This window comes from Balaenoptera musculus, chromosome 10 (assembly GCF_009873245.2).
Source record: "Balaenoptera musculus isolate JJ_BM4_2016_0621 chromosome 10, mBalMus1.pri.v3, whole genome shotgun sequence".
NCBI classification, from domain to species: Eukaryota; Metazoa; Chordata; class Mammalia; order Artiodactyla; family Balaenopteridae; genus Balaenoptera; species Balaenoptera musculus.
Genome location: NC_045794.1, coordinates 4,008,011 through 4,035,827, shown reverse-complemented (window position 1 = coordinate 4,035,827; position 27,817 = coordinate 4,008,011). Strand labels below are relative to the sequence as shown.

The following is a 27,817-nucleotide window of genomic DNA, read 5'->3' as shown; positions in this document are numbered from 1 at the left end:
CTGGAGTCGCGCTGGAGCCGGTGGGCGAGCCCCAGGGCCGCGTCCGCCCGAAGCGCACAGGCTCCCGGAGGGGGTTACAGGGATGGCCTGATGCAGCTACCCTCATAGAACTGGAACGCCCCTTAAGGACTCTTCTAGAACAACTCCCTCATCTTACAGATGTGGAAAATGAGGCCCGGAGTGCAGAACGACTTGCCCTTGCAATTGGGGAACCCAAGCTAGGAGAGCACCCCAAGTGGCCCCTCTCCCGGACTAGTTCACTTTCTGGACCGCTGCCTCTGACTCTGCGGATGCCGAAACTGAAGCTTAGAGAGGTGAAGAGATCAGCCATGACCCCAGAGCTACAAAGTGCGGGCTTCAGTACTGGACCCACAGTGCGATGGGCGAGCGGCAGCTAAGGGAGGACCGGGAAGGGGTGGGCCAGGCATTTCCCACGCGGCGGGAGACGCCTGCACAACTCCAGGGGGCGCTGTTCGTACCGCCCCCCCCCCCAGTATGTGCCCCGCTGGAGACCGGGCTGGGGGCGCAGGGAGGGGAGGAAGGTGCCCCGATCCTGCTGACAATCATCCCCTGGGCCCGGCATATCGGGGGCGCCCGCCCGGGTTGGGGTGCCTGGTCCCCCAGCACCGCCCGCGGCCCCTGTTCGGGAAGCTGGGGACCGGGTCCGAAGGCCTTTTCCCATTCAGTGGGATTATCCCTTTTGAATTGTTTAAAAAAAAAAAAAAGCTGCAGCGAGCGAACCCTGCCTGACAACACCGAAGGAATTTTTCCCAGGGATCGGCCGAAAGCTGACTCACATTTAAAGACTTGCCCAAAGTGGTCATGCCCCTCTGAGCAAATACCACAGGCATGTCAAACCCCGCTCCCCACGGCCCCGCCGCCAGGCCCCGCAGCTGCCCGGCCCGGCCCGGCCCGGCCCGGCCCGCGATTGGGCGAGCGCCGCGCTGCTAAGCCGGGCCAGCCAATCGCGGCTCCGCTTAGACGGGCCAGCCAATCGTGGCGCCGCTTAGCCCGGCGCAGCCAACCGCAGCGCAGCTTAGTCGGGCCAGCCAATCGCAGCGCCGCTTAGCCGGTTGCTATCCGGGTCCCGGGTCCTAGGGAGGCGCGGCGGACGGCGGTTCCTGCTTGTTTTCTGGCCCGCGGGCGGGGGTGGAGTGGCAGGCTCTGGCTGTGTGTTTAGGCAGGTAGAGGCCCGGAGGGAAGTGAAGAGTGGGGGCTGAGCCGCCTACGAGGGAGGGAGGCTGCCTCAGGGCCTTGAGCCGCAAGGTCCCACTGCGGCACGTGAGCTGCTGCGAGCTGCCAGGGACTCCGGCGCCGGCGCGGGGCGCATCGCTGGGAACCCATCCTTGGGAGCCGCTGACAGTCCAGTTCCAGGCTGCCCCAGAGCTCCAGCACCCGTCAGTCTTTTCTCCTCCAGTTGTGGAAGGCAAGAAGAGGCACAGACCCATCAAGAGTGCAGAAGGTGCTGGAAAGAGATATCAAACGTCCGAGTTCTCTCCGTGTTCACAGCTAAATACACATGTGAGCCTGGCTGAGTCTCTTCACAACTATGGTTCCCGATTTTTCTCATCTTTAAAATGAGAGGTTTGGGCCCCTGTCACCTCTAAGATTCTGGTTCTTATCTCAACACCGCGAGGAACATTGAGGTCTGGTTTTCGTTCTCAGGCCAAACCGCTTTCCACCCGGCAGCCCAAGGGCTTTTCTTAACACATGAATGGAATCAAGTCGCGTCCCCCCACCCCCCGCCACACACACACACACACACACACACACACACACGTAAAACCTTTGGAGCATCAGCGTTACTCCCTCCACACCCAGCCTTGTCCCCTTCCCCCGCCCCCACCTCTTTCCTCCCTGGAGGGCCTTTGCACATGCTGTTCCCTTCATCCCCCCACCCCAGCCTCTCCCTTGGCCAACTCCTGACTCCTTCAGGTCTCAGCATAAATGTCACCCTGATCTGAATTGGCCCCACTGCCATTCTCTCTTATGGCACCCTGTGGTTTTCCATCACAGCACACACCCTAAACTGTAATTTTACAAGTTTATTTGTACTTATTTGCTTAATGTCTCCTCCACTAGAAAGGACAGAGACCAGTTCTGTTTTTTTTTTTTTTTTTTTGTACCACATCCCCAGTGTCTACCACAGTGCCTGCCACTCGGTAAATATTAGGTTGAATTCATTAAAAAATTATCTTCAGGAGAGTAAAGAATCATTGTACCCATTTAACAGATGAGGCTGTGGAAGCTCAGACAGGTTAGGTAACTTACCTACATTCAAATGGTGAAAAGGTGACCAAACTTATCTCTGGTCTTCAGTTTCTGTTAGGCAATTGTATTAGGAGATCATAGGCCTTCCAAGAGGTAGCAAATAAATGCTAGAACAGATGGTTATAGCATTTTGGGTGCTGTGGTTTTCCTTCTGCTATCCAGGACTCTTTCCAGCCCATTGAAAGTTCCATTCACTTATTCATTCTACAGATATTTATGGAGCATCGATTATGATGAGCCCAGCAGCCCAAGGGTAAACAGGAGAGTTCCCCTCCAGAACTTACTGGTAAGTGTGAACTTTGAGACCACAAGCTATAGCCTTGTCTACCAAAATGCAGAATCTACTGTGTCCATTTAGTAAAAAAATTTGGTCATCTATTCTGATGTTTTGTTGATTTCAGTGTCTGTTCTGGTATGTAGTAGTCTTAACCTGTATTTTTAACTGGACTAAAAAAATGCATTCCCAAAGCTGGCATATATTTTTTAAAGTTGAACCTACTGTTTCTTTAGATTAGCAGTGTTGTCTGGGAACCAATCATGGTTATTTCTAAAGGAGAAAGAAAAGATGCTACAGTGGGGAAATGTACACATGGCAAAAGACTTTTCTGGGCACCATTCCCTTAGCTGTGATCTAGAAGCTGGCTCTGCTGTCAGCTCCACCAAAGACACACACACACCACCAGCACCACTGCCACAGCCACTGCCACCACCAAATAGCTGAGTCAAAATGACATAAAAGGGAAGGGAGATGATACTCAGACCAAGTCCCAGCTCCCCCACATAGCCACGCCATGTGATCTCTGGCAAGTCTCTGCCCTTCCAAGCCCCAGGCTCCTAATCTGGCCCCCGTGCTTTCCAGCTATGAAGCATCTGTGACATGAACTGGCTCCATTACTTTATTCCTTTGCTTGTTCAGCAAACATTTGTTAATCATCTCCTATAGGCCAGGCACTCTGTCCAGCACTGGCACTGCAACTGAGAGTAAAACTAACTGTGGTCTCTGTCCTCAGAGAGCTTACGCTCCAGTGGCGGATACAACCATCAATTAAACAGTCACTGATCAAACAATCACCATACACATAGAATTACAAGTTGAACTGAGTGCCGCCGGGTGATCACACTGGCGTGTGCACCAACCCTGTGGCAGGAAGCCTTCTGCACACTGAAGGAACCAGAGGAACCCAGCATGGCTGGAGGAGAGCTGCGAGGAGAGGAGGGCCCGGGTGCTGCAGGGCCTTGAAGGACATGTTGGGGACTTCAGTCTTGATCCTGAGGGCGATGGGGAACCACGGGAGGGTTTTAAGAGGAGGATTCGATGTTCCAGTTTTTATTTTAGAAATATTTCCAGCTGAGGTGCGGGGCGTGAGTTAACAGAGTGGAAGTGAGAAGACAGGCTGGGAGGTGAGAGATGTTGGGAGCTTGAATTAGGATGATGATGGTGGGGAGGATATGATAGTGATGGGGAAGAAGTGATGATGGTGGGGAAGAGGTGATGATGGAGGGGAAGAGGTGATGATGGTGGCGAAGAGGTGATGATGGTGGGGAAGAAGTGATGATGGAAAGAGGTGATGATGGTGGGGAAGAGGTGATGATGAAGGAGAAGAGATGATGATGGGAAGAGGTGATGATGGTGGGGAAGAGGTGATGATGAAGGAGAAGAGATGATGATGGGAAGAGGTGATGATGGTGGGGAAGAGGTGATGCTGGAGGGGAAGAGGTGATGATGGTGGGGAAGAGGTGATGATGGTGGGGAAGAGGTGATGCTGGAGGGGAAGAGGTGATGATGGTGGGGAAGAGGTGATGATGGTGGGGAAGAGGTGATGATGGTGGGGAAGAGGTGATGTTGGTGGGGAAGAGGTGATGATGGTGGGGAAGAGGTGATGATGGAGGGGAAGAGGTGATGATGGTGGGAAGAGGTGATACTGGAGGGGAAGAGGTGATGATGGTGGGGAAGAGGTGATGATGATGGGAAGAGGTGATGATGGTGGGGAAGAGGTGATGATGGTGGGGAAGAGGTGATGATGGAGGGGAAGAGGTGATGATGGAGGGGAAGAGGTGATGATGGTGGGGAAGAGGTGATGATGGTGGGGAAGAGGTGATGATGGAGGGGAAGAGGTGATGATGGAGGGGAAGAGGTGATGATGGTGGGGAAGAGGTGATGCTGGAGGGGAAGAGGTGATGATGGTGGGGAAGAGGTGATGCTGGAGGGGAAGAGGTGATGCTGGAGGGGAAGAGGTGATGATGGTGGGGAAGAGGTGATGATGGTGGGGAAGAGGTGATGCTGGAGGGGAAGAGGTGATGATGGTGGGGAAGAGGTGATGATGGTGGGGAAGAGGTGATGATGGTGAGGAAGAGTCGATGGTGGGGAAGAGGTGATGATGGTGGGGAAGAGGTAATGATGGAGGGGAAGAGCAAGAAGCGGTCAAACTGGAGAGAGTGCATCAACACTGGTCTATCTTCAAAGCCCAGTTTCTCATTTTTTTTCCATTTTCTCCTGGTAAAAAGTGCATGCGAGACTGTAAAACTCAGCCCTTTCCATACCTGACACTGCACCAGGCTTGGTCTCTATGTGCTTGTACTGGTTCCCATTCACTGTGGAATCCGGACACCCAACGTGGATCCCAGAGCTGAGAGTCTACAAAAATGTGTCTGTATCTTCTCTGACTGTCCCCCTGGCTGTGGACAAGTCACCACACATCCTTGCCTCTGTGGGCCCTTTGGGCGGGGGTCTCTGCCTTTCCCTTGAACTGGCTTCCGGCACGAGTACTGCTCCTGATCCTTTGACTCCTCTTGTGGGCAACGCGCGGGAGGTTCAGAGCCTGCCGTGCGGACTCCTTGTGGGCAGAGCTGATGGGGAAGGGTGTGGCGAGCAGGCCATTTTCCGCGTTCACACTAGGGCCCTTGTATAGACCTGATTCACTGGAGTCAGCCATTCCCTGCTTGGGCCCGTCTTGGCCCTCTGTTCATCCTTCCTGTGAGCCCCAGAAAGGCCCCTTGCCTGATTCACTTTCAGTTTCCCAGCCTCTCTCTCTCTCTCTGTCTCTCTCTCTCTCTCTCTCTCTCTCTCACATACACACAGCCTCAGGCTGTGGTGTTTCCACCGAAGAGGGAACACATCACCGGCTCCCTGTGGTTCACCCCATAGGAAATGAGTCTTGTCTAAATGAGAAAATGTGTGCATATGTGTGTTCTTGACTATTTCACAAAGCTGCCCTCTTTAACCACCATTTTCACGGAATCCTTCTGCTGACTCCACCTGAAAAGGTAGATCTTTGGGTAGCCAAGCGCTGAGCTCCACTGGCGGGCTCCCTGGGGTGGGGATACCCCGTGAGGACCCAGTGCACCGCCGCGGGGACCGGGAGCTCCACGCCAGAGAGCATCATCCCAGCTCCCCTGGCCTCCTGCCCCCCGGGGCCCCCAGCGGTCCCTGTCCCAGGAGAGTCTAGGTGAGGGCTGTGAATAGCTCTGGACCCTCCCGACTGCGGTGTGCGTAGGAGGGTGAACATCCCCTTTTCTGTAAAGGCAGCACTTGTTCAGAGTTCTGAGACTCTGACAGCACCCACGTAGCAACGGCCAGCGTGTGGGTCTGGCTCGGGTCTGTGCTGGAGAGAAAGCGGGGTGCCTGATGGGTCTGACTCTGGTCAGAAAGCAGTGAGCAGTGTGCTTTTTTTTTTTTTTTGTAGGGGTGGAATTTTTGAACTTTATTGAGAAACGACTTATGTAAAATGAACTACATTCAAAGTACAATTCCATGAGTTTTTTTTTTTTTTAAAGAACTGCTTACATTAAAATTTTTTTTTTAAATTAATTTATTTATTTATGGCTGTGTTGGGTCTTCGTTTCTGTGCGAGGGCTTTCTCTAGTTGTGGCAAGTGGGGGCCACTCTTCATCGCGGTGCGCGGGCCTCTCACTATCGCGGCCTCTCTTGTTGCGGAGCACAGGCTCCAGACGCGCAGGCTCAGTAGTTGTGGCTCACGGGCCTAGTTGCTCCGCGGCATGTGGGATCTTCCCAGACCAGGGCTCGAACCCGCGTCCCCTGCATTGGCAGGCGGATTCTCAACCACTGCGCCACCAGGGAGGCCCCCATGAGTTTTAACGGTTGTATATACCCATGATACCACCACTACAATTAAGATACAAAACATTTCCATCACCACACAATGGGGTTTTTAAAAATCATTTTAGATTGTTATGTAGTATTACACTTTCTACTGACTGGCCCTTCCCAGGTTCCATTCATTCTTTCCTGCATGCACTCACCAGGCTAAGAGGAGTTACCCAAAGGCAGGGTCGTATCGTATGCATCTGTATATTCCCGCCTCTGAGCACAGAGCGTGTTCAGTGAATGAACCCATTTGGCGACCATTCACCCCGTGCCGTGCACGGCCCTGGAGGACCCAAGACAGGTACGGGCCACGGTCCTTGCCTTCTGGAACTCCCAGTCTGGGTGGAGAGTCAGCTGTGGCAGAGTGATTGCCCAAGCTGTAACGGTAGGCCAGGGCTGGGGGTGACCCTGCTGCAGATGAGAACTCCACCCTCAGGACGAGCCCCTCTCCTGGCACTGATTCCCCTCCTGCTGCCTCTCTACCTGCTCCAGGCTTCATGTCTTCCACGGCCTCCTGGGGTCCCACGGCCCACGTCGGGGGTCTGCTTTCCGCAGGGGGACAGGCACAGATCTGACAGTGGAGTTGGGATCCAGTTTCCATCAGTCCCCTGCTGTCTGACTTGCACGTGTTCTCAAGCCTTCCTGAGCCTCAGTTTCTTAATCTACGAAAATGACAGCCAACATCACAAGCCGTTTCCCTGTGCCAGGCTTGGTTTTGACTTATTTGGTCCTCCCAGCACCAATGGTCTTGGTTTTACAGATAAGAAAGTGAGGCCCAGGGAGGGAGCAAGCCGTCCACAGGGGCAAGAGCCGAGTTGAAACCCTGGGAAGCAGCTCCCAACCCAAGCCTGACTTTGGCCCGCGCCGGCTCTCAGGCCCCCTTCCCAGGCCCCCTTGCTCTCAGCCTCTCAGGCCAGCTGCACCCAAGCAGAGCACGTCTCCTGGCATCACCGGCCTTTCAGAAACACGGGTCCCTCTGTCTCTTTCCGCAGGCCTTGACCTCAAGTCCAAGCCCAGACTCCAGGCGCGTCCTGCCGCCCCACCCCCTGGGCTGAACTCCCCCCTCCCCTTTCCTGGGCGCACAGCCTCAGGTCAGCGGTCAGCGGTCAGGTTCTCTGACCCGTCCCCTCCAGCACTCCCCTTTTCCCAGCCGGCCCAGCAGTCTTTCAACCTCAATTGACTCCTGCTGTTTTCTCCTCTCGGGCTCTCTCACTTCCTTTGCCCCTTTCATCCCTGCCCCCCACTCGGCTCCCACATCCTGCCCTGGGGCCCTCTCCCCGGCCCCAAGAAGTCTGTCTCGGTATTGTTCTCCAATTCCAACATTAGCATTCTCAAAACCCACATTTGCATTTTGATGGCTCCTGTCCCAGCTAGACAGGGGTACACTTTGATGCCTATATATTTTGGAGAGGAGAGCTTTCTCCTGCACAGTCTCATTTTCCACTTTGACTCCAGTGCATTCTCTGGTTCTGGCCCTGATTTACTCTGGGCCAAGACAGACTGAAGCCAGCACCTTTAGGCTATGCTGGGGCTTATAGGCTCACGGGCGGCTTTGCCTGTAGGAGCTCCGGGGAACAGGAGTCTCACTTCCCCCGCCTCCCAGCCCTGCTCGGAACATGAAAGCTCCTTGCAAGCTCGCATCTGCAACCAGTGTTCTCTCCTCCCAGGCTCCAAGACCTGGCCTCCAGCACTCCGCAGCCCAAGGCGGAGGCCGGGGACTGGGGTTCGCGGTGTCACCCCTAGCCGGGACTCCCACCTGCGATATGAACCATCTCCGGCCTCGGCTCTAGGAAGAGCCACGAGGATGGGATAAAGAAGCCTAGTCAGCCAGTATTTCCCAGGGCAGGGGTGTTCCGGCTTTTAGTTTTTCTCTGCCTCTGGGCTTCTGGGGTTCAGCCAGAATTAGAACGGCCAAGTGCCAAGCAACTGAGAGAAAGGAATCTCCTGCCAGGTCTCCAGGGGGTTCGAGGCCACTTCTTACAGAGGTTTAGGGAATTGTGGTTTGCATGGCAGGGCTTCCTGGGGTTGCATCCCAGCTTCAGAGTGATTTATGACTCCTGTTCCTTTGAGAAGCTCTCGACCTTCGTTTCCACCTACAGCTGAGTCCTTCCATGCAGCGACCCTACAGAACATCTTATATGTATGGTGCCGGGGTGGATATTGAGGCACTTGGGCTGGGGAAACAGAGGCCCTTCCGGAGGCGGAGGCGAGGGGAGAGGGGCGGGGCGTGATCCTGGAGGCTTCTGACTCCAGGACGCCAGCGGGCCCATCCAGGGCAGCAGCAAAGGGAGACAAGAGGAAATCTTGATTCCTCCAGTTTTGTCAGGCTTCAGCTAGCATTGCTGGGAAGAGTTCTGTATTCCTGGCTCTGTGCTGGTGACTAAGGTTGATGCAAAAAACAAAACAAAACAAAACAAAAAGAAGTTGGTCAGCCTAAAACCCCAAGTATTTATGTTCTAGTGGGAAATACATAAACGCATCATAATATTAATAATGACTGCCCATCGATCACTTGCTCGTGTGGGATGTTTTTACACGCATTATTTGTAACGTTCACAGCAAGGTTATATTCTGGTGCCAGTCTTACAGATGGGGGAAAAAAGGCTCCTATTAAAGGCTCCAAGGTCACACGGCTAGGAAGTTGCTGAGCCAGAATTTACACCCATTCGAAGTTCATGGCCCACGCTCCTTCCCCAGCACCAAAATGCAAGAGGAGGCTCAGCCCAAGTACCAGAGGGTGTAAAATAACCATGTGCAGGGGAATCCAGGGGGGAAGCGCCCCCATCTCGCTCTGGGAGCAGGCGGGGCATCCAAGGGGGGTGGGCATCTCTGGAGAGAGACGCCCAGGAGGACGCAGGGAACAGTAGCACTGAGATGCCCCAGAGCAGTAGTGAGTCATCCTGTTACCGAACCAAACGTGGCTCTGCTCACCTGCGCACAGTAAAGCCGATCTCCTGACCCCAGGTTGTAGGGAAGGAAAGGGCAGCATTTACTGCAGGTGCCAGGCAAGGAGTCCGGGACAGCTAGGGCTCCAAACACCCGAACTCCCCAAAGGGTTTCAGCAAAGCATTTTTAAAGGCCAAGTAAGGGAGGGGTGTCCCGGCATATGTGATCAGCTCATGCACAATCCTCTGGTTGGCTGATGGTGAGGTAACGGTGGTGTCACAGGGGTTCACATCAGTCCTTAGGCTCCAGGAGGCCTAGGGTCTGTGTGCTCATGGTCCTCAAGTAGTTAGCTTCTCCCATTTGATGGGGGGTGGGGGTGGTTTCACATCTGTAAATCAACTTGGGGCATGTGCATCAGATACTGTTGGGTTGGCCAAAAAGTTCCTTTGGGCTTTTCGTAACATCTTGCAGAAAAACCCGAACAAACTTTTTGGCCAACCCCATATTATCTAAGTCCTTCAGAGCGGAGCTAAAGCAGAGGGTATGGGGGAGAGGTCTGCCCCGGGAAGCCCCCACAGGTTACAATCCTGGAGTCTAGGATCTGAGGAGAAGAGAGTAGAGAGTAGGTTGGCACCAGAACACAGAGGCGTCTGTAGGCATCTGGCCATGTTCTATAGATGTTAGGGGAACATGGAAAAAATTTGAGTAAGCTAGTGACGTGAGAACTCAAGAAGACATAGGTAAGGAGTCTTGGGATGGGGAGAGAATAAAATGACACAGGAGATTCAGGTTATTGAAATCCCAGCAATGGGCAAAGAGATCTGGAAAAAAGTAGCCTGCGAATGGCAAAATGGTGTTAAGTATCTGAAATGATTTGGGGATGGAATGGGGGTCTGGAGCACGAGGTGAGGTGTGAGCTGGAGCTTCAGGTTTGGAGATTGCAACTAGAAAGGTGATGCTTGGGACTCCCTGGTGGCGCAGTGGTTAAGAATCCGCCTGCCAGTGCAGGGGACACGGGTTCGAGCCCTGGCCTGGGAAGATCCCACATGCCGTGGAGCAGCTAAGCCCGTGCGCCACAATTACTGAGCCTGCGCTCTAGAGCCCGCGAGCCACAACTACTGAGCCCGCGGGCCTAGAGCCTGTGCTCCGCAACAAGAGAAGCCACCGCAATGAGAAGCCCGCGCACCGCAACAAAGAGTGGCCCCCGCTGGCCGCAACTAGAGAAAGCCCGCGCGCAGCAACAGAAAGCCGATGCAGCCAAAAAATAAAAATAAAATAAAATAAAATTAGAAAAAAAAAAAAAGGTGATGCCTGCAACCCTAGGAATGGATTTAAGCAACAGGGGTAACAAGAGACAAGAGAGGCGGGGATCAGATCTAGACTCAAAGGTCAGAGGGCAAAGGTGAGACGCAAAGGAGATGGAAAAGAAGCAGTGGTAGGGGAGAAAGTAAACTCCCAGGTGGCTGCCTCAGTCAACTGTGTCCTGTCCCTGCTTGCAACTCACGCACCAGATTGGGGCGTGACTGGCAGCCCTTCCCCCTGGCCTGCACTCCGAGTGTCTGTGTCCTATTTTGTACAAGGAAACAGGGCGGGAGTGTGGCATCTTACACGATGGCTGGAGAAACAGAGCACTTCCTAGGGGCTCAGTCGGTGGCAGCGCTCATGGTTATAAGTGGTGTCTGTTTACCCTATTCTTTTCCAAGTTCAGGACCTCCTCGAGATCAGGGACCAGATCTTTGTATGTACCCATGTCGACACTGGGCACATTATAGTCACTCTTCAGATGTCTCTCGAATGCTGAGAAAATGGGATGGATGAGGATTTCCTGTTGCCACCCTGATCGTTTAGCCCTTGTTGGCTGTTAGTCAAGAAAGAGCTTGAGAGTCAAGAACCAGGCCCTCTGGAGGCTCTGAACGCCAGCCCCTTCCTGCTCTCTGTTTCGTTTTCTCTGCCTAGAATATCAACCTCAAGTTTCCATTGATAGGGCCGTGGGCAGAGACCCGGGGCCAAGACAGCAGCCCTGAGATGTGGTTGGTGCCAGGCCTGGTTCCGAGTGGGGTATCGGGGACTTATGAGGCCAGCTGCGTCACTCAGACAAGGTCATGGGAGGGACCTGCTGCTTTCTAGACTTCTGTGATCTCAGTTGGTGAGGGATGGGTGGGAGAAGCTTGGAAAAGCAAGGGTAGGCATGGGCCCATGGGCACCTACCCACAGCCCCTTAGTGAGGGGAGTGGTGGGGAGCAGAGTCTGGGCAGGACCAAGGCCGGGACGGTGTGGCTGCACCTGAATCCAAGGTGCTTTTTTCTCAGCCTCGAGGTGAGAGTAGAGACATCCGTCCCGTGGGTCTGGTGAAAGGGTTTTGGGAAGGATTCTTTCCCTCTCATCAGCACATCCTGGCGTGTCCTTGCAAAGCTGGCTCAAGGAGTCTGCCCGGGGAGCTGTCTGCTAAAATCCGCTCTCCACTAATGATGGCTTTTTTGCCCACGTTTGTTTGGGTGAGGCGGAGGTGTGAAGGGCGCAGAGTGTGTGGAAGCCCAGCGTCCCCCTTTCTCTTGGCTGTCCCAGGCTCTGATAATGCCGGTGGCCGAGACAGCCCCTGAGCTCTCAGGCCCCCGCTCCCCGAGCTGGCGGCTCGGCTTTCATCTCTGTTTGTGGCCAAGGACAGGGACAAGGGGACCAGTGCCCAGGCTGGCTAATGAGTAATGGGAGACTTGTCCGTCTGTGGCCCTGGACATGCCCCTGGGATGACCTTGAGGTTGCTGGAGCTGGGCAGGCCAAGGCCAGGGGGCTATTTCCTCTTTATCCTCTCTGCTGCTACCCACCCCCCCTCCCACATGAGTCTCCCACCCCCTTCACCTAAATGCCTTGGTCTGAGTCATTTGTGAAAGTTATTCCAAAGGCGTTCCTCCTCCGCTCTGCTTTTATTACACAGTGGAGAATGATGGGGCAAGTCTGGTGTCCATCTGAGTCAGCGAACTGCTCAGCCTCTGGTTACCTTCTTCCTCTCCCCACCCTGAGTGTTTGTGCAAATCTCCCTCTAGGGATGATGAACAAAGCCATGGAGGGGTCAGGCGCACACCTTTGTGAAGGGCTACGTCATCTTGATCTTCCTTCCTCGGGTCAGATCGCTTCCTGCCTTTCTCTCCAAGGGCCTTGAATGGTGGCCCAATAGGAAGGCAGCGGTCTTTGCTTCCTCCCCCTCTTCCTCCACGTGTGGCTCCCGTGCCTGCCCACATGGGAGTCTCTTCCCTGTGCCTGTGACTTGCTTGCAGCTCTGGGTCCCTGGTGCAGTTACCCAAACTCTCCAAGCTGCACCAAGGGGCCTGCAGCACCCCTTCCTAGGGCTAGCGGGGAGCTGCGCAGAGGGCAGATGTCAAGTGCGAGCAACAAAAAGATAGTAATTCCCTGTTTTGGAGCCTTGTGTCTGTCCTCCTACCCACCAGTAGCATGAAACACAACACGTGAAAAATGTTTTCCAGAGGAATGACTGAATAAATGCATTGCTAATGGCAGCAAATATATCTGTCCTCAGGGAATGAATCAGTTCATTGATTCTGAAGTGCCACTGTCTCGCAAGGAGTTGAACCAGGCACATGGAAACCATGCCCTAAAACAATTGAATCGGGCCTTAAAAAGTAGCAAGACTTTCCTATTTTATCTTGGATTAGTTTTTAGGGAGATTAACATTTGAGAAAGAGCTCCAGCCACTGACGGAGCATAATTAGGTTGTAGCGTCTGTATTTTGTTAGGTGTTGGATATATTTCTGTGGGATGGAGAAATGGATGAGTGACAGATTAGCCATCCGTGATGGGAACAGTGCTTACATGAGCTGCTGGGGCTTGGGTACTTTTCAGGGGTCTGGGTACCAGCTTGCCGGATGGTCTTGGCGATGCCTCTTACCTTCTCTTCCTCCACCTGCCTGCCCCCCCCAGTCTGAGGCGTGAAGCGACACAATCCCCAATCTCCGCATCTTACAGGAGAGCTAGAAGGCAAATACAACCTGGGACATAGGCCTTCAGCAGCCTCCCAGGCCAATCTCCTATGAACATGGTCACCTATCTTTCTGGGGCCTTTAGAGCAAGCAGAGTTGAGGGAGGGGAAGAGAAGAGGGTGACGGGGGAAAAATGAACTGGACAAGTCACCGCAGGGCAGTGATACCCAAGAGAGTGCCTTTATCTCCCTCCCTGCCGTCCTGTCTCCAGCCAGCATCCATTCTGCCTTCCTGCACAGTTAGGCTGTCTCCTAGGGACCGGGCCCGGCAACACAGAGCAGAGGCGGGCAAAACGCTGGTGGATTAACTTGCCAAGCTCTTCCTCATCCCCTACTTTAAAGCAGCTGTTTCTTCAGGAAGTTCTGACAGGCCCCTCAGAGTTGTGACGGGGCCTGTGGCTGGTGGGGCTCTGGGCTGCCTCAGCCCGGGGCTGCACTTTCTCAGCTGGGAGCCGGAACTTTGTGACGCATCCTGCAAGGAATTCCAGGAGGGCTGGTGACTGGCTCTGGAGCTTAGAACAGCTGCTTGGTGATGGCAGAAGTTCCAATCTCACTGCCTCCAGGAAGCCTTCTGGGATTCCCCAGCCAGGTGCTCCCTTCCCAAGTCCTGTAGAGCTTTTTTTGGGACACTTAAGAATCTCTTTTGTAGTCTCATGCTTGCGTCGTTGTCTTCTCCCTTTACTAGTCTGGGAGCTGTTAACAGGAAGGATCCTGATCTCATTTTTCTTGCATTGGTTGAGTGTCTATAAATACTGTTGACTCAATGAAGAAATAAATGGCCATGTCGCCTGTGCTGGCCTTCTCACCTCTCCAAGTTATTTCCCGGAGAAAGGAGGTAAAGGTTAAAGCACCTTCAATACCTATTTTAGCCGCCTGTGTTGACGGTGCAGGCAGGATGAGGGTGCAGCGCCCCAGGGGAGGGAAGTCCAGGAAGTAAAGTAATGGGCGGACAGTTTAGCGGAATGGAATTCACGTGGGTGCTAGCCCTTGGGTCCCATTTTCTGGTTTCTTGGCCTGCCCTGTTCGTAAGGCCACAGTGCCTTGCTCTGTGAAATACTAGCTTGAACAAACCTGCTTTTTTACAGCCCCATTTTGGGCTTCAAAGAGTGAGCCCCTCGTCAAGTTTCAAGAGGCAGGCTAGCAAGGTGGGTGGGATCTCAGGTTCTAGAACCCACTTCCTAGATTCACCACTAAATGACTGTGGAAACTGAAGCAAGTTACTTCACCTCTTTGTGCATATGCAAATGAGGAAAAGAATAGAAGCTGCCTCCTAGCATAGGGAGGATTGAAGGACTGAGCGCGTGGAAGGCTCTTAGGATAGTGGCGGCGGCGCTCGCCTGCCCTGATGAAAGCATCGGCGTTCAGAACAGCATCTTCCGATCCTAAGTTACTGAGATCCTGCTTCCCAGCAAGCCACGCTGATATCCCTGTTAATGGAGAAACTTCTTCTGGGTCTTCCCTGCATGCAAGATGCACTGGACATCCACTGCCCACCACCGTCAGCACCTCCTGACCTTTATCTCCTGTGACCCCTGACCCCGACCGGGTCAGAATGTGGAGGCTCAGCCCAGGGGAAAGAAGGGCTGACCCTGGGTCAGCCTAGACAAACACCTGCCTTCCGGGGAGGCCAGGCGATAGCATTCCTGAGGCCTGAGTGGGCTCCACTGTGTGTCAGCAGCAATCCTGTCTGCTCACTGCCCAGGACCCCTGCATCAGGTGGCCGGGTATCCCAGCAAACTCCCCAAGGCCTCTGGCTCGGTTAGAAGAGCTTCAGGGGCCTTGGTGCACACATTCTCAAGCCTGGAGTTAGAACGCATACCTGGCTGTGTTCAGTGCCAGGTCTGGTTGTAAGAGCCCCCTTCCAGAGAACAGGCGAAGGAAAGGGAGCTCATGCCCAGGGGCAGGTTGAGTCAGTGGTCAGGACCGTCGCAAACTCTTCTTTAAAATAGGCAGTTTGGGGTGGGAGGAACTGGGAGATTGGCATTGACATATATATACACTGTTGATACTAAGTATAAAATAGATAACTAATGAGAACCTACTGTGTAGCTCAGGGAACTCTACTCAGGGGTCTGTGGTAACCTAAATGGGAAGAAAATCCAAAAAAGAGGGGATATATGTATACGTAGAGCTGATTCACTTTGCTGTACAGTAGAAACTAACACAACATTGTAAAGCAACTATACTCCAATAAAAATTAATTTAAAAGAATAAAATAAAATAGGCAGTTTTAGGGTCGATGCACAGAACGATTTCAGAAAGGAAATCCAATGGAGCGGTTGACGAAGACCTGGGTGGGAGGTAAGAGTTCGAACGCCAGCCGGTGAGAAAGCCAGGTCCTAGTAGAATTCCAGCATTTGTTTCATGGCCAGGCGGGTGTTGGGTGCAGTGCACAACCTCAGCACAGCCCTCTGAGGTGTGCTTGAGGAAACAGACTCAGACAGGGGCCGTCACACGACTTGTAAGTAGGGGAGGTTTGAACCCCAATCTCCTGGCTTCTGGCCCAGTTCTTAGTCCACTCTTCACATCTCTTCATCCTGGAAGGGACCCTGGAGCTAGTCCTGCCCAGACTCTGGCCAAGTAGAGCATTAATCTCGCAGGATGCCTCCCCAGCAAGAGTTCTGTACAATCCATCCCCGCCCCCCGCCACCCGTGGAGATGCATGAGGAATGGTCAAGGCTCTGAGGCGTCCTGCAGTAGAGACCCACGTGTCCTGGTGTTTCTGAAAGGTACTTCACCACAGAGGGCCTTCTTTCATATAACAATCATTAACCTCCTGAGGAACTGTCCTTTGGAACGTCTCCTGGGAAATACTAATCAAGTCCGATGTGTTCACTTATTAACGGGGAAATGGAAGCAGAGGGTGAGGAAGGAATTGCCTGAGGGCAGCCAGCCAGTTAGTGGCAGAACTGGGATGACAACCCGCGCTTCCTGACCCTCAGCTATATTTTTCTACCACGCCTGGCTGATGATGTTCATTAACTTGGTATAGACCCAGTGGGGACCCAGAGTGAGGACAGACGGAGATTTTACCTCTGGCTGGACACAGGTCAGGAAAAGGTCTCAGGAATATTTACATTCAACAGATCAGCAAAAGTATATATCTTCAAGGGTAGTAGGATATCCAGCTGCTGACGAGGGGTGAGATCAAAGCCTGGGCTTGTGGGTTGGATGATTCTAGGAAGGATTTCTGAAAGATGGAAGTGTGGAGACAGATTCTGAGAGGCTGAATCACTTGTATTTCTTTATGTTTTCCTGTTTTAGTATTTTTTTAATTGAAGTATAAGATGTGTTCATTTCTGCTCTACAGCAAAATGATGCAGTTATACATATATATATAAATCTTTTTATACTCTTTTCCATTATGGTTTATCATAGGATTTTGAGTATAGCTCTCTGTGCTATACAGTAGGCCCTTGTTGATCCATTCTATACATAAAAGCTTACATCTCCCACTCCATCCCTCCCCCAAGCCCCTCCCCCCTTGGCGACCACCAATCTGTTCTCGATGTCCGTGCTGAGTCACTTTTAAAGGGAAAATAATTAAATGTCGAATGTGAAAATCTTATTTTATTCATTCAAGAAAACAATTTTGCACAGATATGACTCCTATAAAGATTAGCTGACCCCCCCAAAGTGCCTTTCCCTCTTGCCTCCAGATGTGCTAATTGAATATCTTACATGAACCACCATGACTCACCCACCACGATCCACCCACCACGAGCCACCCTGACTCCTTGTGCTCCAAGGTAAGGCAGCGAACGTTCAGGGGCAACAGCAGTACACTTGGAAGAGGAAAAAATCCATGTTTGAGCCCTGGCTCTGTGATTTGGGGTCCTTCCCTTTATCTTTCTGGGTCTAAGTTTTCTTAATAAAAAAAGAGAGGATTAAACCCAAACATGGGTCCACAGGCAGACAGCATCAGCGTCACCTGGGTTAATGAAAGGGACAGCTTCCTGGGCCCTACACGAGAAGTACTGCAGCAGAATGTCCAGGGCGCATGATTTTAGCAAAGGCACTACGTATTTGTGATGTGGAATCAGGCTTAGGAACATTGGACTGAATTATTTTTGAGCACTTCCAGCTCTCAAAGGAGTTGCTTACGCTTACAGAATGTCAATATTCTTGTCGTAAAATGAGATATTAATATTCACCCTCCAACTCATATATATTATATCAACATATTGAGGACTTCATCAACTCTAAAACCACCTACAAATAATATCAATATTTGTAGAAAACAATTTTGATGTACAAAAACTCACTTCATAGGGAAAATATAGAAAGCTCGCACCCAAGTCTGTGGGAATCTCCTGCATGGTATTTGCGTGAGACCTTAAAATCGAGCTGGTCTCAAGCACAACTATGAAACAGATGAAATTTTTACTTGGTCATGTTTTTAACCTTTTGGAACTTTTCCAGCTCCCGTTAATCTCCCTTTACTTTTCTGGATTGTCCAGAGAGAAAGCTGCAGAAGTGGTTTACGCAAAGTCAGCGTTTCCCAAAGTGTGTCCCTTGGAACACTAACAGGTGTTAGGGAAAAAATGGGGGAGGGTTCTGGGTCAACTCCATTTGGGAAACGCTGTGCTGACCAAGTTTTATCAAGAATTTCGAGAGCCTTTACCACGCTAATATGAACAACAAATCTGCAAGAAAGCAAAAAGTGTGATTAGCATTGCCAAGCATATTTGATCAGGGAGACCCTTTATCGAGGGCCGTCTCTCAGGACCAGGATAATTTTGCACTAAGGTTCCAGCCATCTGGGCTCATGCCTCTGAGGTGTCCTTCCTTTTCAAATTAGGACAGCTGGGAAAGCAAGACTCAAATCAAAGTGAACTAAAACCTGGCTGTGGGTCACCAGGGGAGCATTTAACAAATGTGAATCCCTGCCCTCCACCCCCGGCGTACTGAGTCAGTGTGCAACCAGCCCCAGATCATCTTTGGACCAGTGACTGGGAATCCTCCAAGGAATGAATCACTTCAGGCATCTCAGTGGGAGGAATGCTTTTGGGTGAAGAGGGTAGAGAGGGAGGAAGACTGGTTGGTCCTCCAGCATTCCTTAAATTGCATCAGGCTGTCAGGGCATCAGCTCTCTCTTTTGAAGCTGGACCCTCCCCAGAGGCTTCTCAAATGTTCTCAAATGTACCTGAAATCTGGAGACCTGGATTGTTGTTCAGATGTAATCATAGCCTCCCTGTGTGACCATGGACCAGTCCCATAACCTCTCCGAGTTTCTCTTTTCTCTTTGCAAATTGGCAGTGTTCATAGACACCTTGGGCCCTTTATGGAGACATGGTGGAAACAAAGGAGGCTAGGTAAACAACAAGGATTTACTGTATAGCACAGGGAACTATATTCCGTATCTTCTAATAACCTATAATGGAAAAGAATCTGCAGCTGTACACCTGAAACTAACATAATAGTGTAAATCAACTATAGTTTAATTTAAAAAAAACCGAGGCAACAGACAAGGCTGTGTTTCTGGCTTTTCCAAAAGCAACAGCAAGTCAGGCTATTATGATTGTTAATCCAGATTTAATGTCTGTTAAAAACTAGCACTTAAGGTGCTAAGAGACACAACCCTGTCTCTTTCCTCCGAAGAATCTTTGCATACAGTTTGAGATAAATAGTGAATCAACACTGTATTTTTAAATAAGTCTATTAAGGAAAGGATCAGTGAAACAAGCAGGTCTGTACTGGGCAGGACGGGGCAGGGACTGGCACAAGTGTCCTGATCCTTCAGCCCCAGGCATCCCCGATTTGGGGCGGGGATTATCTAGAAAATTGCCTCAGCTGTCCACTTCATTTTCGGTGCTTGCTCAATGAACCACTGTTACATACATTTTTAAAAAACCTTCCAGCCTGCCACTAAGATTGGGGGATTTATGACGACAGTCCACAAACCTGGACGTGTGGAAAGAATTTCATTTTTTTTATTTTTTAAAGAATTTTTGACGTGGACCATTTTTTTTTTAAGTCTTTATTGAATTTGTTACAATACTGCTTCTGTTTTCTGTTTTGGTTTTTTGGCCCCGAGGCATGTGGGATCTTAGCTCCCTGACCAGGGATCGAACCCACACCCCCTGCATTGGAAGGCGAAGTCTTAAGCACTGGACCGCCAGGGAAGTCCCAAATTTCATTTTTTTTAAATGCCTGATGTCCACTGGATTAAACTAATTGGGGCAAGACCACGACACTCAAAGAAAGTGAGACTGGTTATGAAACCACTGTTTACCAAATACCCATCGTGTGCCAGGTCTCAAACTAGCTCCTTTTGTAAGTGTCATCTCATTTAATCCTCAGATCCGTTTAATTACTTTAAAGTAGGTGGGGGATAAACAACAAGATCCTACTGTATAGCACAGAGAACTGTATTCAATATTCTATGATAAACCATAATGGAAAAGAATATACAAAATAATATATATATATGTATAACTGAATCACTTTGCTATACAGCAGAAATTAACACATTGTAGATCAACTATACTTCAGTAAAAAAGTATTAAAACTGGCAAAAATTAAGTAGATAGGTAGGGAACTGGAGATGTTAAAAAAACAACCAATTAACAAAAAAAGCAAAAAACACAACCTGCCCGAAGACCACAGTTGGTGGATTTGAAGACCAGTGTTTCCAATGCCTGTTGCTACTTTCATTCCTAGCTCCTTCCTTCCAAAATGGGAATCTTTTAAACTTAGAAGTCTCAAGGAGGCATAAGATCTATTCTCCATTCATATTGCATATGAAGACAACACAGGACGTGGAAAATTCTTAATTCTAAGTATGCAAGAGTAGAGCTCAGGTGTCCTGTTGGCCGCCATTCACCATCTGTTTGTTGTACCTCGTGTTCCTAAAACCAAAAGAGAGACTCAGTCATGACATGTTCCAGAGCAGGCGGCTTCTCTGTGGAGTCGTGGCGAGGTCCTGAGTGGGGCAGGAGACAGGATGTCCTCGCGCAGTTCTGCCCCTCTCTCTGCGTCTGATTTTGCCTACCTGGGGACAAGGGTCACGCAGCCGTCTTCCAGCCTGGGATAACATGGCAAGCAGACTGGGAACATTCCCATGGATGCGTTTCTGCAGGCGCTCAGGCCTCTGACATTCTCCACCACACCCAGAAGGGCCTCCTCCCTGGCCGCTGGGCCAATGCCCACTTCCTCTCCTTACCCGGGCGGCCCCTCCCTGGGCCCCCTTGGTTTGGGGTATGAAGAGGATGGTGTAAGAGAGAACTCAGTCCAAGTGCAGTGGGGAGGGGTGCAATGAACCTGTTCTTGGAGGATTCTTGGAGAAGAGAAAGGAGAGGCAAAAACGGTCCGGATCTGGTGCGAAAGGGAGCCCTCTAACCTCTTTCTCCAGGCCTGTTGTTTTGTCGGGGGAAAAAAGAGCTCTGTGTGCACCCACGGGCCGGGAAGATGCACCCTGAACTGGCGATGGGGCTTCCTTTGGGGAGTAGAGTGAAGAGCGGTACTTGGGCGGGGGGGTCAGAGGAGACTTTAGGCTTAGAGGGGAGGATTTCATTTTTTAAAAAACAACATTTTCATGAAGAAGAAGGAGGAGGAGGAGGAAGAAGGAGAAGAAGAAGGGGAAGGAGAAGAAGGGGAGGAAGATGAAGGGAAGGAGGAGGGGAAAGAGGGAGGTGGGAGGAGGAGGAGGGGAGGCAGGGAACCCTGTTTGATAATAAGGAAGCTTAGCTTAACTGTCCTGAAGAGTTAACCCTCCTACACTGGGCTTTTCAAAAAAACAGGATTCACCATTGCAGATCCAGCACGAGGGCATGCCTGGATGGTGGCCCAGCACCCCTTTAGAAAGGGCCTGTGAGCTGTGCAGGATACAGAGGAAGTGGGAAATTATACCCCATCCTAGTGGTTGGGCCTCAGTGTTCTCCCCTGTGAAAGGGGAGTGAGAATAACTTAACTCACCTGAAGTCCGGAGGTGATCTTCCGGCCCAGGGAGGGAGGCTGCATTTCCGAAGGATGGAAGCCTGAAGAGCTTCCATTTCCCCATTTGAATGGGCTCCCCACTGCTCTCCCCTGAAAGGTACTTTGAGCAGGACAGTGTCTTTCTTCCCTTGTGGGTCCACTTAACCCTGAATAGAAGCCAGGCATCCTGCCTTCCAGCCCAAGCTAGTCCGGACCTGGCACATCCCCACCTTATAGGACACTATAAGCCTACGTGTGTAAGATCTTTCAAAACCATCCTTCCCACAGTCTGTGGGATGTTCAGAGGACCTGGCACCCAGGGAGAAGGGACAGGCAAACCGCCAGCCCAAATACCTTTCCCGAGGCCCTGGGGAGGAGAACCCATCAGTGGGAGGGCACGTCCCACTCAGGGAGGCACGAGCTGGAGGGGCCGGGCCAGATTCAGGACGATAACGGGAAAGTCTGCACGTAGCTACCAGCCCAGGCAGGGATGTGTTCACCTGGAAACTCGGTGCCCCCAAGAATGGGTGCAGCTGTGGGGTTTGCCTCTCGGGGTCCCAAGCTCCCGGCCAGGTGGTGGGAGACTGCCACGGCTGGAGCAGGCGCTGCAGGTCTTGCCCTGGGAGGAGAGCGGGGCGCTGAGGGGCAAGATGGCACCAGGGAGCCGCAGTCCCTGTGCAGCTGGCACCCGGCGCCTCCGGGCACAGATTTCTTACCCACAGCTTCCGGAGGTTGCTCTCAGCCAGGCCCCCGTGTCTCTCCCGGTCCTGGCATTCGTCGGCACCCTGGGCTTTGTGCAGTGACAAGCTCCTCTCCTGACTCAGACCCAGCTGAGCCTCCTAGAGCTGTCACTCCAGTGAGCCTGGGAGTCGGGACCTCCGTGTGTCCCTCCTGTCTTGGCTTTAGTTGGCTGCATGTTTTGAGAAAATCACCTGACCTGCTGTACCTTGGATCCCCCAGCCCCATCTAAACACCTGGTTTATGAGACGCAAAGGTGGGGACCTCCCTGACGGTCCAGTGGTTAAGACTCCACGCTTCCACTGCAGGGGCCATGCGCTCGATCCCTGGTCGGGGAACTAAGATCCCACATACTGTGCGGTGGTGCAGCCAAAAAAAATTAAAAAATAAATAAAGTGTATAATTCAATGGTTTAAAAAAAAGAGCAAAGGTGGGGACCTCCCTGGCGGTCCAGTGGTTAAGACTCCTCGCTTCCACTGCAGGGGGCACACGCTCGATCCCTGGTCGGAGAACTAAGACACATACTGTGTGGTGGTGCAGCCAAAAAAAATAAAAAAATAAAGTGTATAATTCAATGGTTTAAAAAAAAAAAAAGCAAAGGTGGACGTAGAGATTCTGCCAGTCCTGGCCACTGAGGAATGAGAAAACTGGTCTTTCAAAGATGGAAAAATAATTATTCAGGACAAAGTAGAGCTAGGTCTGCTAGTGTCTCTAGTAGCTATTACCTGCTTCTTCCTTAGAAACGCAATCTGTAACCTAAACAGAAGAAGGATGACATTTATCGACTTCCCTTGTGGCCAGTAGAGTTTAGGGGAAGTGTAGTGGGCAAGTTCCTGGAAGTGTCTTTAAAGGGAAGAAGTGTGTCCCTCTTCACTGCTTCCTTGTTTCGGCAGGTGGGCTGCCGGCATGAGAGCTGGAGCTCAGCAGTCATTCTGAGCCATGAGGTAGCAGCCAAGCTCTGAGAATAACAGACCACATAGAAGGATCCTAGGGCCCTGATGACCTTAGGAAGCCCCCCTGGCACCCCTGCACTAACTCCTCCAGACTTCTATTGGAGGGAGAAATAACTTTCCATCTTGTTTAAGCCAATACTATTTCTGTCATTTGCAGTCAAAGCTAAAACTAATTGTGCCAAGAAGACAGTATGTGGTTCATTTGGAAGAAATAGCCAGTTCTAGAGATCTGCTCCATTAGGAAAGCTTATAGTTTAATTTGCGTAGAAGAAAGGATCTCGTCATCTTGGAAGAGGAGGTCTCTTGCCTACAGCTCAAGGCCAGGGTCTAGAACCTTAAACAAAAATTTCAAAAGGGGAGCTCTGTTTTTATTGATTGAAAAATAAAAAGAAATGCCTTTTTGGGAAGGTCACTGCCCCAAAAGAGCTGACTAGGTAACATTAACCTATGTGTCGCACTTAGGATTGGGAAGGTGGGGAGGGGAGCCTTACAGCACATGCATCCACAGCTGGGTGTGAAGTAGCATCTCTGTGTGGCCGGCAGGGGGGCAGGGATAAGAGCCCTTAGGAGTGGAAGGAGAAGGTGGGTGGAAGTAGTCCAGACACTGAAGTCACACACGGCCCATCGCATTATAGTCATTTATGCATTTACTCTGGTTTATTAAGCAGCTATTAAGTTCAAGGCAAAAGAGGACACAATGATCAGACACAGACCCTGTCCTTATGCAGCTTATGAAGCCTAGTAGGGAAGGTAGGATGTAGCTTACCTGTGAACACGAGATGCAGTGATACACACCTGGGCAGGGGTTGGATCAGGTGCTGTGGGTGTGCAGTGGTCCCTGCCAGGTGTGTTTCAGGGAAGCTTTGTGGAGGATGGGCTTTGTCTGCGGTCTTGCAGGGTGGGTCAGATTTGGACATGCAGGCCTGGTGGGGACAGAGAGTGCCTTCTCCCGGGTCCCCCTTTCTCCAGACCACTGGTAAGATGTCCACTTCCTGGCAGTGTGATGACTAACCAGCCCCTCCCAAGGCTATGGATACCGTAGCTGTTTGCTGCGGGCAGGAATGTATTCTGTATGAGATGCAGGTGGCTTGGGGATGTCGCTATGGTCCAAAGCTGAAAGAGGAAGGGCCAGGCCAGCCCTTGGTTTCTGAGGTAGACACACTTCGATTGGCATCTCAGCTCAGTTCCTCGAGCTCCTCAGGACTGGAGGCTTGGGTTGAGATGGCCCCGCCAGCTGTGGCCAGGCCTCAGAGGCGGGCCTTAGGAGAAGCCTAGGGAGGTGGTTGTGAGGGGGTGCGGGAGCCGGGTGCGTGGCTCACACCCCGTGCTCCGCTTTACCTCCTCCAAGCCCATAATTCCGTCTCCAGGGCCCTGGAGCCATGGTCTGGCGTAGGAGACAGCTCCAAGCTTAGGGACACGGGAAACACCAAAGCAGATAAGTGCCCGGGAGAGGCTGTAAGAGGGCTGGGTCCCCTGGCCCTGGTGGGATGGAACTGATGGCCTGGAGGCCATAGGAACTGAGAGTCAGGCTGTCGGGGACCCTGGAGGCAAACCATGAGGAGGAGCCCTGACGCTCGGGACTTGGTGGTACAGAGATGTGCTGGCTGGGGGAGGGGTGGCTTCCCATAGTTCCAGTGGTCTGTTCTGTTCTGTTCTTTTTTCTCCTCTTCCCTTCTCCTTCTCCTTCTCCTTCTCCTCCTCCTCCTCCTCCTCCTCCTCCTCCTCCTCCTCCTCCTCCTCTCCTCTCCTCTCCTTCCCTTTCCTTTCCTTTCCTTTCGAGGATGAATCAGCACCGACCCACGAAGATTCACCACCACCATGCCTAGGACGCACGTCTCCATACCCAGGGTCCGTGCTCAGACATGACCATACCCAGGGGAGCTGGCGTTTTGTCTTTGTCTTTAGTTTTATGAGTACCCTGGAGGCAGAGGGATTGAGGGAGGGGCGGTGATCAGTAAGGAAAGCAGAAATGCTTTTGCCTCCCTTCGCAAGAATAATGGGAGAAAAAAACTAGACCTCAGATGGTGAGATGTTTGTTGCCCCGGAGAAGAGCGTGTCCAGGGGTGGGGAGTGAGGGCACATTTTACTGTTCTTCTTTGAGACCTTTGCCTGGAACCAGGAAGTTTGTTTGGCCCACATTACCTGCCGGGGTCACTTTCTATCTACCTGGAGGCACAATCTGCCGTTTGTAATATCAGGGTCCGTTGCCGTGGAGACCGTGACGTGAGCACATCAGCCTTCTGGCTGGAGGAAGGGAACAGTCTGCCGAGACGGGGCCCCGTGTACAAATAAATACATTCCAAAGCAACAGGTGAGCCTCAGAGAAGCCAGGTCTCTGGTTTCCAGTGAAATGTTTCTGCCATTAAACAAACATCGGAGGAAACACAAGCATCTGTCTAGAAGCGAAGCCTGGAGCTCATGAATTCCAGGGCTGCGCCAGGGCCCCTGCATCCGATTTCCTGTGTGGGCCGAGACCACTGGCTCAACCTCTCTGTGTCTTGGTGAACTGGCTCTCTCTCCTTCCTGGCTTCCACCCTCAGCCCCGGCCTCTTGGTGAGCTTAGGGGGGCAGATGCAATTGGAAAGTAGAAGGAAGTGTTTCATTCCACGGTGGCACTAGGCAGAAGTGGGCAGGAGAGATGGTCACCCTGCCAGGGCTCATAACATCCTCTCTTCCAGCAAAATACCACCATTGGTTACCCCTTTCCCATCTGCAGTTATTTCACTACACTAATGTGGGAAAAAGTCCACAGGACGTGGTACCTCTTAGGATGATCTGTGTCTTAAGGGCAATTTCAGCTCTTGTTGGGGAACCTGGCACGTGAAATAGTTCATCAAGCCTGTGCGTTCGGTTTCACTATGTGCTGGATACGTGGTTTAGTTCCTGAGCAAGATATACTCTCTGAGCTTACTCGTAGCTAGCATGAACATGGGGACCCAGCATCTCCTGCAAGCTCAAGTCACTGATAACTTATCCTAAATTTCCAACCTTCTTCTTGGTACATACAGGTTGAAATACCAACGTAAATAGTTTGGTTTACTTTGAAATTCAAATATACAACTAGCTTATGTTCATCTTTAAGTCATAACTGAGCACTAACATTGCTTTGCATATAACAAGCAACTACTGAATGAATGAATGAATGAATGAATGAATTAGTGTTAGCATTCATAATCTGGGTGCAGTGGTCCGTGTGTGTGTGTGTGTGTGTGTCCATGTGTACACAGATGAATATTTAATCCTAACGTTTTAGAGCCAGAAGGGACTTTAGAATCATTTGTTCCAGCATCTTATTTTACACAGGGTGGGCCTGGGATTCAGATTGATGCAGTGACCTTCCCCAAGTTGCAGCTAAAAGCACAGTCAGACTAAACTCCGAGACCATAGATTCTTAGACCCGAAACCATAAGACTCCTAGAAGAAAACATAGGCAGTAAGCTCTTTGACATCAATCTTAGCAGTATATTTCTTCAATTTGTCTTCTCAGGCAAGGGCAGCAAAAGCAAAAATAAAAATCTTCTGCACAGTGAAGGAAATCATTAACAACCTACTGAATGGGAGAAGGTATTTGCAAACAATATAACCAATAAGGGGTTAATATCCAAAGTTATTTATAAGCACTCAGCTCAATATCAAAAAAAAAATCTAATTACAAAACGGGCAGAGGATCTGAACAGACATTTTTCCAAAGAAGACATACAAATGGCAAAGAGACCCATGAAAAGATGCTCAGCATCACTAATCATCAGGGAAATGCAAATCAAAACCGCAATGAGATATCACCTCACACCTGTCAGAATGGCTGTTATCAAAAAGACAAGAAATAACACGTGTTGGTGAGGGTGCAGAGAAAAGGGAGCCCTCCTACACTGTTGGTGGGCGTGAATTGGTGCAGCCAGTGTGGAAAACAGTATGGAGGTTCCTCAAAAAATTAAAAATACAACTACCATATGATCCAGCAATTCCATTTCTGAGTATTTATCTGAAGAAAATGAAAACACTAATTTGAAAAGATATATGCACCCCTATGTTCACTGCAGCACTATTTACAATAGCCAAGACATGGACCAAAGACATGGACACCAAAGTGTCCATCCATAGATGAATAAAGAAGATGTGGTGTATGTTTATACAATGGAATATTACTCAGCCATAAAAAGGAATGACATCTTGCCATTTGCGACAACATGGATAGACCTAGAGGGTATTGTGCTAAGTGAAATAAGTCAGAGAAAGACAAATACCATATGATTTCACTTATATAGGGAATCTTAAAAAAAAAAAGAAACCAAAGGAGCAAACACACACAAAAAGGCAGAAACAGACTCATAGATACAGAGAACAAATGGGTGATTGCCAGAGGGAAGGGAAGGGGGGATGGGCAAAATAGGCAAAAGGGATTATGAGGTGCAAAGTCCCAGTTATAAAATTTAAATGTCACAGAGATGTACAGCATAGGGAACATAGCCAATAATACAGTAATAACTTTGTATGGAGACAGATGGTAACTAGACTTATCGTGGTGATCATTTTGGAACGTATAAAAATATTGAATTACTATGTTGTTCACCTGAAACTAATATAATACTGTACGTCAGTTATACTTCAATTGAAAAAAAAAAGGCCGTGGATTCCCAGCCCATTGCTTTTTCTCTCATTTCCCTCCACACTCCTCTGCTGCACCCTCACCCCATCCTTCCTTTCTTCTTCCTCCTGATCCAGTGGGGAAAGGCCACTGAAGCTTCCTGAAGTCACGGGGACTGCACAGATAGCTCTGTACTGCCTTTCCTTGGAGCTGCACCCAGCAAGGCCCTCGGAAAGGTCTGGGAGGCCAGGCTGCCGGGTCTGTCTCTTCCTCTTCTCAACTTGGAAGATGGAGTCAGGAGTTTTGTGTTTGAGCTTCAGCTCAGTGATGTTCCAGCTGTGTAACCTTGACCAAATCATTTCAGTTCCTGG

General features: G+C 50.9%; 1 long non-coding RNA gene across 1 annotated transcript in view; it reads left to right on the top strand.

The window, feature by feature from the left end:
* The first annotated feature begins 1,122 nt into the window (after positions 1-1,122).
* LOC118902489 overlaps positions 1,123-27,817 on the top strand; it is a 99,183-nt gene continuing 72,488 nt past the window's right edge. Inside the window, exons 1-2 of the long non-coding RNA XR_005021567.1 lie at positions 1,123-1,521; positions 2,482-2,557. This is a non-coding gene — a long non-coding RNA (uncharacterized LOC118902489). The remainder of the gene's footprint in view (positions 1,522-2,481; positions 2,558-27,817) is intronic.